General features: G+C 37.1%; 1 protein-coding gene across 3 annotated transcripts in view; it reads right to left on the reverse strand.

The window, feature by feature from the left end:
• PKIB (cAMP-dependent protein kinase inhibitor beta) overlaps positions 1–1,463 on the reverse strand; it is a 96,605-nt gene extending 95,142 nt beyond the window's left edge. For all 3 annotated transcript variants that reach the window (XM_008263451.5, XM_070073643.2, XM_017345342.4), the window contains exon 1: positions 1,365–1,463. The gene's annotated coding sequence lies outside the window, so the exon portion shown is untranslated. The remainder of the gene's footprint in view (positions 1–1,364) is intronic.
• Positions 1,464–15,803: the final 14,340 nt, after the last annotated feature.

The following is a 15,803-nucleotide window of genomic DNA, read 5'->3' on the forward strand; positions in this document are numbered from 1 at the left end:
CAGGCTTGGTATTCTGCAGGGGCCTTCGGTATATTTTTTTGCACAAAATGTTGGTTTTGCTCACTACTTCCACCCCAAAAAGGCCACATATTAGTAACATCGGGCTATTCTGGGCATGCATGCATTTTGTGAAGGGCAGTAGGTCGTCTTTTTCTGTTAGGTTCTGTATACTGCTTGCTGCTGGTTGGTTTGGCACTACAGAAGCATACAAAGGTTGTGAAATGGATACCTGTCAGGTCAAGGTGGGACTGGATTTAGTGAATCTTGTTTCTACCCTGGATCAAATGTGAGCCTGGAAACAAAAGGGTAACACTGGTAGGGTTTGTGGTCAGCTGAGAGACTATTGGCAGAAAGGTATGAAATACAGTGAATAACCTAAGAAAGAGTAGCAGTGCTGGCCATTGCAGGTTCTTGAGCAGAGGGGCAGCAGATGGGTTCATTCTCTCTTTCTCCCTCCCTCTCTTTCTCTGTCTCCTCCCTCTCTCCCTCCCTCACACAAATAATAAGTAAAGCAATTTTTAGTCATAATTTGGAGTTCATGTCCACCGATCAATGTCATCAAAATATTTCCTTATATATACTGATTATAAATCAATTACAATTGTCTGAATAATAGTTATGAGAAGAGTAGTATGTTTATAAGAACTGATAGTCAATATTATGATCTCACCTGTTTTAAAGGCAATACATTTTAAGATATTCTTTGGAAAGGTGAGCTATCTCTATTGAAAGCAATTTAAATTGGCACAGATAAAGATGGAAAAAACAAACAGAGCTCAGTCTCTAATAATCCCTCATCCCTAGTAGAGAACGGAACTGTATAGTAGTTCTGCTCACGTAGTCAGAATGTAGCTTTTTGGGGCCAGTGCTGTGGTGTAGCGGTAAAGCCGCTGCCTGCAGTGCTGGCATTCCATCTGGACACCGGTTGGAGTCCTGGCTGCTCCACTTCATATCTAGCTGCTATGGCCTGGGAAAGCAGTAGAAGATGGCCCAAGCCCTTGAGCCCCTGAACCCATATAGGAGACCTGGAAGAAGCTCCTGTCTTCTGGCTTCAGATCATCTCAGCTCCAATTGTTGTAGCCATTTGGGGAATGAACCAGCAGATGAAAGACCTCTCTCTCTCTGCTTCTGACTCTCTGTAACTCTGCCACTCAAATAAATAAATATTTTTAAAAAGTAGTATTTCTATTAATTTGATATTAGCCATAGATCCTGCCAACTTTTGATTAAACTATTTTGATTTATTTTCTAAAATAAAGACATCCAAGTCTACTTTTCTTTGCTATCTTCTGGCTTTGCAGCAACAAAAATATTTTCAAGGACATCCTCAATACCAAGATTAATGGAACAAATAGTGAACCTACCTCTATCTTTTTCTCCCACTGCGTGACCTCAAAACCGTTCAGTTTCCCGCTTCCCCCAGATTTCTGTTGATTGAATGCCTGTTCAGCATACCATGACCCCTGAAGGAAACAAGAGAAAAATTTATTATGATAGACATCTCTAGTCTCTTGCAGAAACATCTAATTTAGTGACCAAATCCTCCACAAGTTTTAAGAAATGCTCATGGTTATTATTTCATTCCTTATCTTTTTTTTTCTTTTATACTTCCCTGATAGCAAGAGTAGGACACATTTTCTTATGTAAGCATCTCCCTATGCCTTTATAAATGATGAATGTTTTTCCTTTCATTAGTTTGTTCACCATTCAAAGCCATCAATTGTATCCTGATAAACCTTTCTCATATTTTGTTCTAAAATTGTGCAACAAGAACAGTCAAGGACATTCTCACTATGCAGTAAAATGAACAATATAGCAATAAACTTAGGTTTTCTCTTCAAATTTTTAACATTCCATTAAAAACAAATTTACAAGGGGACTGATATTCATTTTCAAATGTGTGATATAAGAAGCAATATATCTCTGTAGTAGTTCATCTTGAATTCAAATGCCAAGGAGCAACATAGGGTTTTCCTCAATTACATGATGGTGGCTGGAATTCTTGAAGTGAAAATGAACCCAATAAAACCTAGTTCACACATAATGCCTCAGCATCAAGAAAGTAACCTGAAAGTTTGCCATAAATAGGTAGCCAATCTACTTGCACATTTTTTCCTACTCCTATTCTTTTAAATATTTATATATTAAAAGCCCCCATTTAAAAACCAAAAATACAGAAAACAACTTCATTATTTTCATTTCCATCTTCCACTTTTGCCAGAGACAGTCACAGCTGATTTCTGGGTAAAGCAGTCCCATTTTCAGGCAAGTAGTCTATGTACTGGAGTGACATATAGTAAATGCTCAGATGATGAAAATGAAAATGTGCATTGAGATTTAATGCTATAACAGTACTCAAACAATATATTTCACTTTGTGTTTCTATGGGGGTGCAAACTGTTGAAATCTTTACTTAATGTATACTAAACTGATCCTCTGTAAAAAAAAAAAAAAAAAAAAAGAAACTATCAACTCCCAACTTGACTCTCACTGGGATTAAACATGACAATAGGTCTGATCTGATTTCATCATCATTTAAAAAAAAATCATCTATTATTTTTCACTTTATGTTTCTGTGTGGGAGCAAACTGTTGAAATCCTTACTTAATGTATACTAAGCTGATCTTCTGTATATTAAGATAATCGAAAATGAATCTTGATGTGAATGGAAGGGGAGAGGGAGTGGGAAAGGGGAGGGTTGTGGGTGGGAGGGACGGTATCGGGGGGAAGCCATTGTAATCCATAAATCGTACTTTGGAAATTTATATTCATTAAATAAAAGTTAAAAAAAAAGAAAAGAAAATGAAAATGAAAGAGCTATATTTCGTTCTTTGTATAGAAACAAGGTTTTCTTTTTCCTCCTAACTGTAAGACCAGTAATGCCAATATTCCTCTTCTTGCATGTATTGTCTAACTTTCCTCAGGTTATTCATAGTAAGAAAGAGTCTACTTTTGTATTATGTATCAGGAATCAGTACTGTCTGCTGTCTCCACTCTCCTCTTCTAATAAATCATGTTTCTCCAGGCTCATAATGTTCCTCACTTTATTCTGCCAACTGCATTTGCACAGGCACCATCCAGTGACACTGTCTTCTATTCCATACATTCTTACAAAGATTATAACATCCCTCACTAGTCTCCCAGGTCTGAGGAATCCCCTTCCACTCTAGCCTCCACTGACCATTCACACTGGTGTAGTAAATGAAGTTTCAATTTTTATAAAACCCACAAATTACATATACTTGAAATAATGTATGTTTTCCCCTAAAAGCTCAACAAAATTATGCTAACCACTCTTTAAGCTTTCAAATTAATTTTCATCTCCTATGTGTCTCACATTTTCTCATAGCTTACAAATTAGCCATTTAAAAAAAGTGGGAGCCAGTGTTGTGCTATAATGGGTAAAACCTATGCAAGTGATGCCGGCACCCCTTGTGGGTGTCAGTTTATGGTCAATCTGGTCCACTTCCAATCCAGGTCCTTACTAGTGGCTTCAGAAAAGCGGTGGAAGATGGCCCAAGTGTTTGGGCCCTTGCTACTTATGTGGGAGATCCAGATGAAGCTCCTGGCTTTTGCTTGACCCAGCACTGGCTGTTGCATCCATCTTGGGAGTAAACTAGTAGATGGAAGATCTCTCTCTTTGTCTCTGTCAGTAACTCTAACTTTCAAAATAAATAAATAAATGTTTGAAAGCAAGTAAGCAGGCAAGCCCTCAGGGTATTGTGGAGCAAAAGTACTGAACTTAGTTCTAGTTCCAACTCATTCATTTATCAGTTGTCGAATTGAGTCATCTCCTTTCCTTCAAGTAAATAAATGACAGAGCCATGACTGTATAGTAAGTTCTGAATATGGAGTTGCTGCTTTCCTTGCAAAAGTAAAACTTACTTCTTCTGTTTAACATAGATTCAGATTGGGAACTTAGAAAGATAGCTGTTATCAAATCCCTAAGTCTTAACATCTGCCTATTGGGAATGTGATGTGCTTTGGCTTCTAAAAAAAATGAACACCAAATAAATTATTTTCTAATATATTTGGACTTCAATGATACGTTGACTCTAAATGAGAAAAGACAGTACCACATGATCACACTGATGTGGAATCTCAAAGAATTGATCTTATTGAATTTGAGAGCACAATAGTGATTATCAGAGGTTGGACTTGTATGGGAAAGGGGACTGGGGAAAAGTTAATCAACAGATACAAGGTTACAGTTAGATAGAAGGAATAAATTTTGCTATTATATTGCATAGAAAAGTGTCTCTAATTAACAATAATGAACCATTTATTTCAAAATAGCTAAAGTGTATTTATCCCAAAGAATTGATAAATATTTGAGATGGTGGATATACTAATAAGCCTGATTTAATCATTGTGCGTACATTATGTATGCATCTTTTAAAACATTATATTGCACTCCATAAATATGCACATATATTATGTCAATTAAAGATAAAAGGGAAATAAAAGAAAAAAGGGCTCAAAACAGTGACATAATTGACTGAAACTACCATTTAATTTTTAAAAATCCAATTGTCATTTGTGGCACAAATATTAATGTAATTTCCTTAGAACCCCACTAATAACTCCAGAAATTACTTAAAACTTTCAAATAGAAAATATATTCTTATTCTGTCATTGCATTGTAAGTTTTTAATCAAATAAATGCAGAATTGTGTAATTTGGTGTTTGTTTATTTCTCTTCTATAAAGGAAATAAAAGACACCAACCCAAATATCACCAGATATATAATTAGCACTGTGGCCCTAGCTCAAGGAAGTTTTTATTTTATATTAAATATTTTTCTAGACTTTTAAATGACCATTGGTGGCAAGTGGTTTTGGAAGATACTGATTGTTCTAGTCTTTTAACTTGTATTGTTTTATATCACTCGATAATTATCCTTCAAACAATGTAATGGGGATATTGGGTCTCATGTTTCTGATGACCTTGACAGCTTTGAAAAATACTTATCAGATATTGCAAAGAATCTTCTTTTATTAGGTATGATTTGTCTGTTTTTCTCATGATTAGACTGGGGATATGGGATTTGGGGAGAAAGAGCAAAGATGTTAAATGACATGTTTACCACATAGTATCAAGGGTACATAGCATGAACATGACATCACTATTGACCTTGCTGACGTAATGTTTGTCCAAATAGGACACCGTGAATTTGCTCTTCTTCTCCTCTCACCCTAGTTCCTCTGCTTTCTAGCATACATTTTGGAGAAAAGTCACTGTGTATAGCCCACAACTAAGGAGTAAGGTGGTATTTCTACTTTTGTAAGAGTGTATTATCTGTATTAATTATTTAGAATTCTTCTGCACAAGAGATTACATTTCTTTCTTAATAATAGTATTGACTCAAATATTTTATACTTTGGCTTATAATCCAAGAGTACTTTATTATGTTTTTCAAACTGTTCCAGATTTGGCCATAAGGAACTCTTTCATTTGGCTCCTGTAGTACTTTTCCATTTTTTCTTTTAAGACAATACATAAAACACTATATATCATCACTCAATATTTCACCCTTGACAGAAACTGGTATATGGCTGCATGTGGGTAATACAGGGTAAGAAAGGATTACTTGGGTACAACAGAAGGAAGAGAGAAGTATGAGACAGGTATAATAAGCATTGTGATCCCATCAGGACTGAGGTACTCATTACCCAGGTTGTTGGGAATATTAGTGGCTGAAGGTCCTCAGCTGAGTTTTGCTCCAAGAATTGCCTACAGACCCAAAGAGATCACACCCACAAGTCATCGGCTTATACAGAACTTTTCTGTGTCAGTTACCATTTTGACCAATTCTGAAGATGCAACCTGGCTGCTGACTTCCCCTTGGGATCCGGTTTCTTCTTTACCCAGGACTGTTTCCTCATACACAACTGCCACCAGGTAGCCTCAAGGAAGAGAGGTAAGGCGAAAAGATAATGTACACAAGCATGACAGAATTGATTACACAGAGAAGAGAATTTAGATTGTGAGAAACGGGGCTGATCAGGTCAGACCAGGTTATAAGGAATCCAGAAAGCTAAGCAGAAAGGGTTAATTAAGACTGATTTTGGTAAACAATGAATCTACATTGGAATGTCGCCCAATAAAGTATGGTGTATCCTTACAAAAAAAACAAAAACGTAATTTAGCCATGAGAAACCAGAAAAAATTTAGTAGCTAACATTTATACTAGCTATTAATTTATAAGGCATATGTTAAATACTTTGTCATTAAATCTTTACTATAACTCCATTTACAAATGAAGAAAAGAAGTTAAGCTTGGAAATCTTCAATAACTTGTCCAAGATCACACAGCTAGCTAGTGAACCACTGGAGGGATTCAACTATCACTCAGAATTACTCTTTTTTTTTAAGATTTTATTTATTTATTTGAGAGGTAGAGTTACAAACACTGAGAGGTAGAGACAGAGAGAAAGGACTTCTTTCTGTAGGTTCACTCCCCAAATGGCCGGCCGGGCTACGCAGGTCCGAAGCCAGGAGCCAGGAGCTTCCTCCAGGTCTGCCAGGTGGGTGTGGGGCTCAAGGACTTGGACCATCTTCTACTGCTTTCCCAGGCCATAGCAGAAAGCTGGATTGGAAGAGGAGCAGCCAGGACTAGAACCGGCACCCATATGGGATGCCAGCATCACAGGCAGAGGATTAACCTACTGTGCCACGGCACCAGCCCCCGGAATTACTCTTAAATTCCATGCTATTCAATTCACTGAGAATAAGTCTTAAAGAATACATGGAAAATTTTTTCATGAAATTTTTAATGAAAGAACTCTATATACTTTAAATAGAAAATAATCACAATTTCATTTTTAAATGTATATGCTAATCCCACACATAACCAAATACTAAGAAATTATTTCTAGGTAAGTTTATTTATGATATTAACTATTTTTATGTTTGTAAATTAAATTGTGTTCTTTTCTAATAAGGAAGAAATTAATGACATTTTGTGAAAATGTTTAGTTTCTTGGTCAGTAAAGGATTATCATCATAATAACATCTTAGGATGTAGGACAACTTTTCAAGATTAAAGAAAAATTAATGAATAACATTTGGGATAATAGCCATATCTTATAATTTGTAACATAAGTGCGACAAATGAGAAAGATGTTAAAAGACTACTACTCCAAGGGATTGGTGCTGTGGTGCAGCAGGCTATCTGCCATCTGCAACATCAGCATCCCACATGGGTGCCAGTTGGAGTCAGACAGCTCCATTTCCAAGATAGCTCTCTGCTATGGCCTGGGAAAGCAGTGGAAGATGGTTCAAGTCCTTGGGCCTCTGAACCTGCATGGGCAACCTGGAGGAAGCTCCTGACTCCTGGCTTCAAACTGGCACAACTCTGGCCATTGTAGCCAACTGGGGAATAAATCAGCATATGGAGGACCTTTTTCTCTGACTCTCCCTCTCTGTAACTCTGCCTTTCAAGTAAATAATCTTTATTTTAAAAAAAGGAGAGGAAGATGGTCCAAGTGCTTGGGATCCTTCACACATGTGGGAGACCCAGATGAAGCTCCAAGCTTCTGACTTCAGCCTAGTACAGCCCTGGCATTGTGCCATTTTGGGGAGTGAACCAGGATACTAAAGATAGATCTCTCTCTCTCTCTCTGAAACTCTTTTTAAAAAAAATAAATAAATCTTAAGAAAAATACCTGGAAAACATTATGCTGAGTGAATTAAGCCAGTTCCAAAGGGACAAATATCATATGCTCTCATGATTGGTGACAACTAACTGAGCACCAAAGGGGAAAACTGTTGAAGTGAAATGGACACTATGAGAAACAGTGACTTGATCAGCTCTTGTGCTGAAAGATGATGTACAATGTAATACTTTATCCATTTTAGTATTTTTTCTTTGTTCTAGTACTATTGGCTGAACTCTGTAATTAACACACAATTATTCTTAGGTGTTTAAATTTTAACTGAAAAGTGATCCCTGTTAAATATAAGAGTGGGAATAAGAGAGAGAGGAGATGTACAATTTGGGACATGTTCAATCGGACTTGCCCCAAATGGTGGAGTTAGAATCGTGCCAGGGGATTCCCATACAATCCCATCAAGGTGGCATGTACCAATGCCATCTCACTAGTCCAAGTGATAAATTTCAGTTCACAATTGATCACACTGATAGGTCTAAGAGTCAAAGGGATCACACAAACAAGACTAGTGTCTGCTAATACTAACTGATAGAATCAAAAAGGGAGAGAACGATCCATCATGGGAAGCAGGATACACAGCAGACTCATAGAATGGCAGATGTCCTAAATAGCAGTCTGGCCTCAGAATCAGGCCTTAAGGCATTTGGATCTGGCTGAAGAGCCCATGAGGGTATTTTAGGCATGGAAAGCCAAGTCACTCTGGAAAAAAAAAAAAAAAAAAAAAAAGAAGAAGAAGAAGAAGAAGAAGAAGAAGAAGACCTAAATGGAAGATCTCTGCGAGTGAGATCCTAGTGGAAAGAACGGGGCCATCAAAGAAGGAGGTACCTTTCTCTGAAGGGAGGAGAGAGCTTCCACTTTGACTATGACCCTGTCGGAATAAGATCGAAGGGGGTGAACTCAAAAGGCTTCCATAGCCTTGGTAACTCATGACTAGAGCCTAGGGAGATTACTGACGCCATAAACAAGAGTGTCACATTGTTAAGTCAACAACAGGAGTCACTGTGTACTTACTTCTCATGTGGGATCTGTCCTTAATGTGTTGTCCAATGTGAAGTAATGCTATAACTAGTACTGAAACAGTATTTTACACTTTGTGTTTCTGTGTGGGTGCAAACTGATGAAATCTTTACTTAATATGTACTAAATCCATCTTTTGTATATAAAGATAATTGAAAATGAATCTTGATGTGAATGGAATGGGAGAGGGAGCAGGAGATGGGAGGGGTGCGGGTGGGAGGGAAGTTATGGTGGGGAAAAAGCCATTGCAATCCATAAACTGTACTTTGGAAATTTATATTTACTAAATAAAAAAATTTAAAAAAGAACTACAGATGTAGTACTGAAAATAAACACAGGGAAAGGGAAGATTAAAAAAATAAATAAAATAAAATAAAATAAGGAAATCAAATTACCTGAATTTGAATTACCTAAATTTTGCAGTTTTCACTCTCTTGCATTCTCTCATTATATAATTATAACCTAAAAACAAGTTTGTTGAGAAATACAGCTGAATGGCTCTCATGAAATATGGTACTTATGGTATATGGTAACACCTGAGAACATACTTTCTGAACATGGGCTTTCTATCTCAGAACATTTGTACAAGTTACTTAACATTTCTGGGTAGTTGTAGGCTTCCCTGTAAATCAAATATCTTTGGTAACAAGGCCACACAAGAGTTGTTAGGAGGCTTAAATGACATACTAAATTTAAATCACATAGACCAATGCCTGGCCCATATTTGTGTTTAATATATTTTAGAATTATTAATCTATAACAAAGATAGAATGTTCCTATCAATATATATGGTAGAAATAATGAAGGATCATTCTTTTTTTAATTTTTTTTCTTTTGACAGGCAGAGTGGACAGTGAGAGAGAGAGAGACAGAGAGAAAGGTCTTCCTTTGCCGTTGGTTCCCCTCCAATGGCCGCCACAGCCGGCACGCTGTGGCTGGTGCGCTGATCCGATGGCAGGAGCCAGGTACTTATCCTGGTCTCCCATGGGGTGCAGGGCCCAAGGACTTGGGCCATCCTCCACTGCCCTCCCAGGCTTAGCAGAGAGCTGGCCTGGAAGAGGGGCAACCGGGACAGAATCCAGCGCCCCGACCAGGACTAGAACTCGGTGTGCCGGCGCCGCAAGGCAGAGGATTAGCCTAGTGAGCTGCGGCGCCAGCCGAAGGATCATTCTTAAAGAAAGAATATACAAACTAGAAGCCAAACCTTTGGAAATCCTACAGTCAGATCCAAAACAACAATAACAACAAGAAAACAGAAAACTTAAAAAAGTTTTTGGAAATCTATGGGGTACTATGAAATGACCCAACATATGGGTCTTAGGAGTTTCTGAAGGCATGGAAAGAAAGAATGGACTAGAAAGCCTATTTAGTGAAATAATTATAGAAAACTCCCCAATTTGGAGAAAGAAAGGGACGTCCAAAGCACATAAGAATTCCTTACAGATATGACCAGAAAAGATATTCACTATAATACATTGAAGTCAAACTTCCCACAGTAAAACACAAAGAAAAGATTCTAAAATGTGCACAAGAGAAATGCCATATGACTTTCAGAAGTTCTCCAATTAGATTCACAGTTGAATCCTCATCAGAAACCCTACAGGTTAGAAGGGAATGGTGAGATACAGTCCAAGTCTTAAAAGAAAAAAGACTGTCAACCCAGAATACTGAAGCCTGCAAAACTCTCATTTATGAATGAAAGTGAAATAAAAATCTTCCATTACAAACAGAAATTGAATTTTCACCACTCATCCAGCCTTACAAAAGATGCATAAGGGTGTGCTACACAAAGAAACATAGAAAGATAGCAATCATTAAGAAAGAATGATCAGCGTGGTGCACCGGCTGCAGCGTGTCAGCTGCAGCAGCCATTGGAGGGTGAACCAACAGTAAAGCAAGACTTTTCTCTCTGTCTCCTCTCTCACTGTCCACCCTGCCTGTCAAAAAAAAAAAAAAAAAAAAAAAAAAAGAAAGAAAGAAAGAAAGAAAGAAAGAAAGAAAGATAAACCTCATTTGCTACGATACTGCAGTAAATACTAAGTAGATCTTCTATATATAAAGATAATTTAAAATGAATCTTGATGAAGAATGGGATAGGAGAGGAAGTGGGAGATGGGATGGTTGCGGGTGGGAGGGAGATTAGGGGGGGAAAAGCTGCTATAATATAAAAGTTGTACTTTGGAAATTTACATTTATTAAAAAAAGTTTAAAAAAAGAAAAGAATGATAAGGCAGAAAGTCCCCCAGTAGAAGGACAAAAGAAATTCAAAGTAAACAATAGGAATATTTCTGAAAAACTGTCAAGGCCAAGTAGTTACTTATCAATAGTCACCTTGAATGTAAATGGCCTCAACTCTCCACTTAAAAGATATGGACTGGCTGAATGGATTAAAAAACAAGACCCATCTATTTGCTGCCTACAAGAAACACATCTCACCAACACAGGTATACACAGACTGAAAGTGAAAGTATGGAAAAGAAATTCCATGCCAACAGAAACCAAAAAAAGAGCTAGTGTTGCCATCCTAAAATCAGGCAAAATAAAAACTGTTCAACATAAAAACTGTTCAAAGAGACAAAGAAAGGTACTATGTAATGATTAAGGGATCAATTCATCAGGAAGATGTGACTATAATAATGTATACACACTCAATTACAGAGTGTTGGGCTATTTAAAAGAAATGTTAATGTATCTAAAAGGACACATAGGCTCAAATACAATAGTAATGGGTAACTTCAATACCCTACTTTTGTGGCCGGCACTGTGGCATAGCAGGTGGGGCCACAGACTGCAGTGCCAGCATCCCATGTGGGCGCCAGTTTGACTCCTGGCTGCTACATTTCCAATCCAACTCTCTACTGTGGCCTGCGAAGGCAGTGGAGGATGGCCCAAGTCCTTGGCCCCATGCCGTGTGGGAGACCCGGGGGAGGCTCCTGGCTCCTGGCTCCTGGCTTTGGATCAGCATAGCTCTGACTGTTGCAGCCAATTGGGGAGTGAGCCAGTGGATGGAGGACCTCGCTCTCTCTCTCTCTCTCTCTCTCTGCCTCTCCTTCTCTCTTTGTAACTCTGACTTTCAAATAAATAAGCATTTAAAAAATGCCCCACTTTCAGCAACTGACAGATCAATTAGACAGAAAAACAGCAAGGAAACAACAGAGCTAATCTACACTATACACCAAAATGGATATGTATAGAAACTTTCACCATACAGTTGCAGGATATACATTCTTCTCAGTGCATGAAACTTTCTCTAGGATAAACCATATGCTAGGCCATAAATCATGTCTCAACAAGTCAAAAATATCAAAATCATACCATGCATCTTCTCTGACCATAATGGGATAAAACCGGAAATCAACAACTCAAGAACCTCTAGATCATATATAAACTCATGGAGACTGAAAAACATTCTCCTGAATGAATAGTGCATCATAGAAGAAATCAAAAGAGAAATAAAAAATTTCTGGAAACAAATGAAGATGACAAATCATCGTATCAAAACTGATCAGATACAGCAAAAGTATTATTAAGAGGGAAGTTTATAGCAATTGGTGGCTATATGATAAATTGGAAAAGTACCAAATAAATGAATGTTCAATGCATCTCAAGGACCTAAAAAAACAACAAACCAAGCCCCAAATTAGTAGGGGAAAAGAAATAATTAAAATTATAAAATAAACAAAATTTTAAAAAAATACAAATCAGTGAAATGAAGGGCTGATTTTTTTGAAAAAATAAACAAAATTGATACACCACTGGTGAAACTATCCAAAAAAGATGGAAAAAACCCAAATTAATAAAATCAGAGATGAAAAAGGAATGTAACAACAGATACACCGGAAATAAAAAGAATCATCAGAAATTACTACAAAGAGCTATATGCCAACAAATTGGGAAGATATAAGAAATGGATAGATTCCTAGAAACATACAATCTACCAAAATTGAGTCATGAATATACAGAGAAACTAAACAGCTGAATAGCCAAGATGGAAACTAAATCAGTAATACAGACCCTGCCAATAAAGAAAAGCCCAGGACAAGATGGCTTCACTACTGAATTCTATCAGGCATTTAAAGAAGAACTAATTCTGATTATTCTTAAGCAACTCAAAACAATTCAAAGGGAGGGAATCCTCCCAAACTCCTTCTATGAAGCCTGCATCATCTTATTACCAAAAGCTGAAAAAGATACACAGAGAAAGAGAACTATCATCCCTGATATCATCCCTAATGAACATAGATGCAAAAATCCTCAACAAAATCTTAGCTAATCAAATCCAGCAACACATCAGAAGGTTTATTCACTGGGACCAAGTGGGATTTATCACTGGTGTGCAAGAATGTTTCAACATAAGCAAATCCATCAATGTGACACACCACATTAACAAATTGAAGAGCAAAAACCGTAGGGTTATCTCAATAGAGGCATAGAAAGCATTTGATAAAATACAACATCCTTTCATGATTAAAACCTTAAGCAAGCTGGTTATAGAATGAACATTCCTCATTATAATCAAGGCAATATATGAAAAAACCCATGGCCAGTATCCTATTGAATGAGGAAAAGCTGTAACCATTCTCCCTAATATCCAGAGCACAACAAAGATGCCCACTTTCATCACTGGTATTTGATCTAGTCCTGGAAGCTTTAGCCAGAGCCATTAGGCAGGAAAAATAAATCAAATGGATACAAATTGGGAAGGAAGAAGTCAGACTATACCTATTTGCAGATGACATGATCCTATATATGGGGGATTCAAAAGACTCCCACTGAGAACCTATTGGAACTCATAAAAGAGTTTCTTAAATTGGCAGGACATAAAATCAACAGAGAAAAATCAATAACCTTCGTATAAACAGACAATGTCATGGCTGGGAAAGAACGTTTAAGATCAGTTCCATTCACAACAGCTCCAAAAAGAATCAAATACCTTGGAATAAATTTAACCAAGGATATAAAAAATCTCTACAATGATAAGTACAAAACACTGAAGAAATAAATAGAAGAAGACAACTTTTGCCCATTCAATAAATAGCTAGCTGTGGGTTTGCCATATACTGCCTTTATTGAGTTGAAGAATGTTCCTTCTATACCCAATTTTCTTAAAGTTTTTTTTATCATGAAAGGGTGTTGTATTTTATTAAAAGCTTCTTCTCATCCATTGATATAATCACATGGCTTTTTATTATTTTATAACACTTATTGATTTGTGTATGTTGAACCATCCCTGCTTAACAAGGATAAATCCCGGTTGGTACAAGTGAGATAAAAAAGGACAGGCGAATGATCTTTCTGATGTGTTGTTGTATTGGATTAGGTAGTATTTTTGAGGACTTCTGCACTTATGCTCATCAGGAGTATTGGTCTATAGTTCTCTTTCTTTTTTTCCCCTTTTATAAAATTTTATTTGAGTTATGCAAGTTTTATATATTTCATATATACAGGTTTAGTAACATAGTGGCACTTCCTCTCTCCCATCCCTCCTGCCCACGCTCCAATACTTCCTCCCACTCCCTCTTGAATTCTCACTCTTAATTTTTACAATGATGTATTTTCAGTATACTGAATGTTCATATAGTTAACCCTACTCTTAAGTAAAAGAGTTCAACAAACAATATGGAAAGAAAGAAAACAAAACAAAGCACTGTTCCTCAATGGAAGAGACATGGGCTATAAGCAATCATCGATTCTCAAAATGTCTATTTCACTCCAATAAATTATACTTCAGGTACTCTATTAAATAGTTAACTCAGATCATGGAAAACGTGATATCTGCTGCTGTTAGAGACATGCTAATATGCCTTCATCTTCACCACCTTCCAGTTATCTGTTGGAAAGCCTGGATGTGCACCTGCAAGGGAGCATTTCCTTAGTGCAGTTCCTTACCTGACTGCAATGGGGGAGATGCAGAGGAAAAAGAAACCGACTTTGGAGAGCCCTGATCTACTGAGGAAACAAAGGATGTGTATAAGACTGAGATACAAAATGACAAGTTTATAGCATCACCAGGGGCCAACAGTCTGGAACCTGAAACTCACACTCTTAAGTAAAACCTTCAAAGCCTCTCAGCCTGTGTTCAGCCTCAGAGTTCTTGCTGAGGACTGAGAAGTTCCTCTCTCATGTTACAGCTTCTTCTCATTTGAACCCTAATGGCCCATCCTGAAACACTCTGTCATTGGAGTAACTCACCACTTGGCTTCAAATCCGCCCTTCCTCAAATACTAAGGACATTCTGCTTATATCTAAAAAAAATGACGGTAAAATTAATATGGAAACTCAAGAGGCTCCAAATAGATAAAGCCATCTAAAACAACAACAACAACAAAAAGCAGGAAGCAACAGAATATCATATTTTAAGACATACTACAATGCAGTTAAACAAAACAGCTTGGTACTGGCACAAAAATAGACATATATACCAATGGAACACAATAGAAATCCTAGAAGTTAATGCAAACATCTACAACCAACTAATTTTTGGCAAATGAGCTAAAATCAATGTCTAGAGAAGGGGCAGTGTCTCCAACGAATGGTGCTGCGAAAATTGGATCTCCACATACAGAAGTATGAAACAAGATCCCTAACTTATACCTTATACAAAATTCATCTCAAATGAACCAGTGATTTAAATCCACTACCTGATACCATCAAATTACTAGAGGAAATCATTGGGAAACTCTGAAACACATTGTCATAGGCAAAGGCTTCTTAGATAAAACCCCAGAAGCATAGGTAATAAAAGCAAACATGGACCATGGGATTACATAAAGCTAAGAAGATTCTGCACTGCAAAGGAAACACTCAATAATGCCAAAGAGGCAATCAACAGAATGAGAGAAAATATTTGCAACTATGTAACTTACAAAGATTAATATCCAGGATCTACAAAGAGCTCAATAAGATCAACAACAAAACAATCCAGTTAACAAGTGGGCAAAGGACATGAACAGGTATTTCCCAAAGGATGAAAATCAAATGGCCCCAAGACACATGTAGAAATATCAGGATTACTAGTTATCAGGCAACTGCAAATAAAAAGTACAATGAGGCTTCACCTTATCCCAATTAGAATGAGTATCATCCCAAAATCAAAAAAATAAATAAATAAAT

The sequence above is a fragment of the Oryctolagus cuniculus genome, chromosome 5, assembly GCF_051225735.1.
Source record: "Oryctolagus cuniculus isolate XC-2025 breed Fujian yellow rabbit chromosome 5, ASM5122573v1, whole genome shotgun sequence".
Taxonomy (NCBI): domain Eukaryota; kingdom Metazoa; phylum Chordata; class Mammalia; order Lagomorpha; family Leporidae; genus Oryctolagus; species Oryctolagus cuniculus.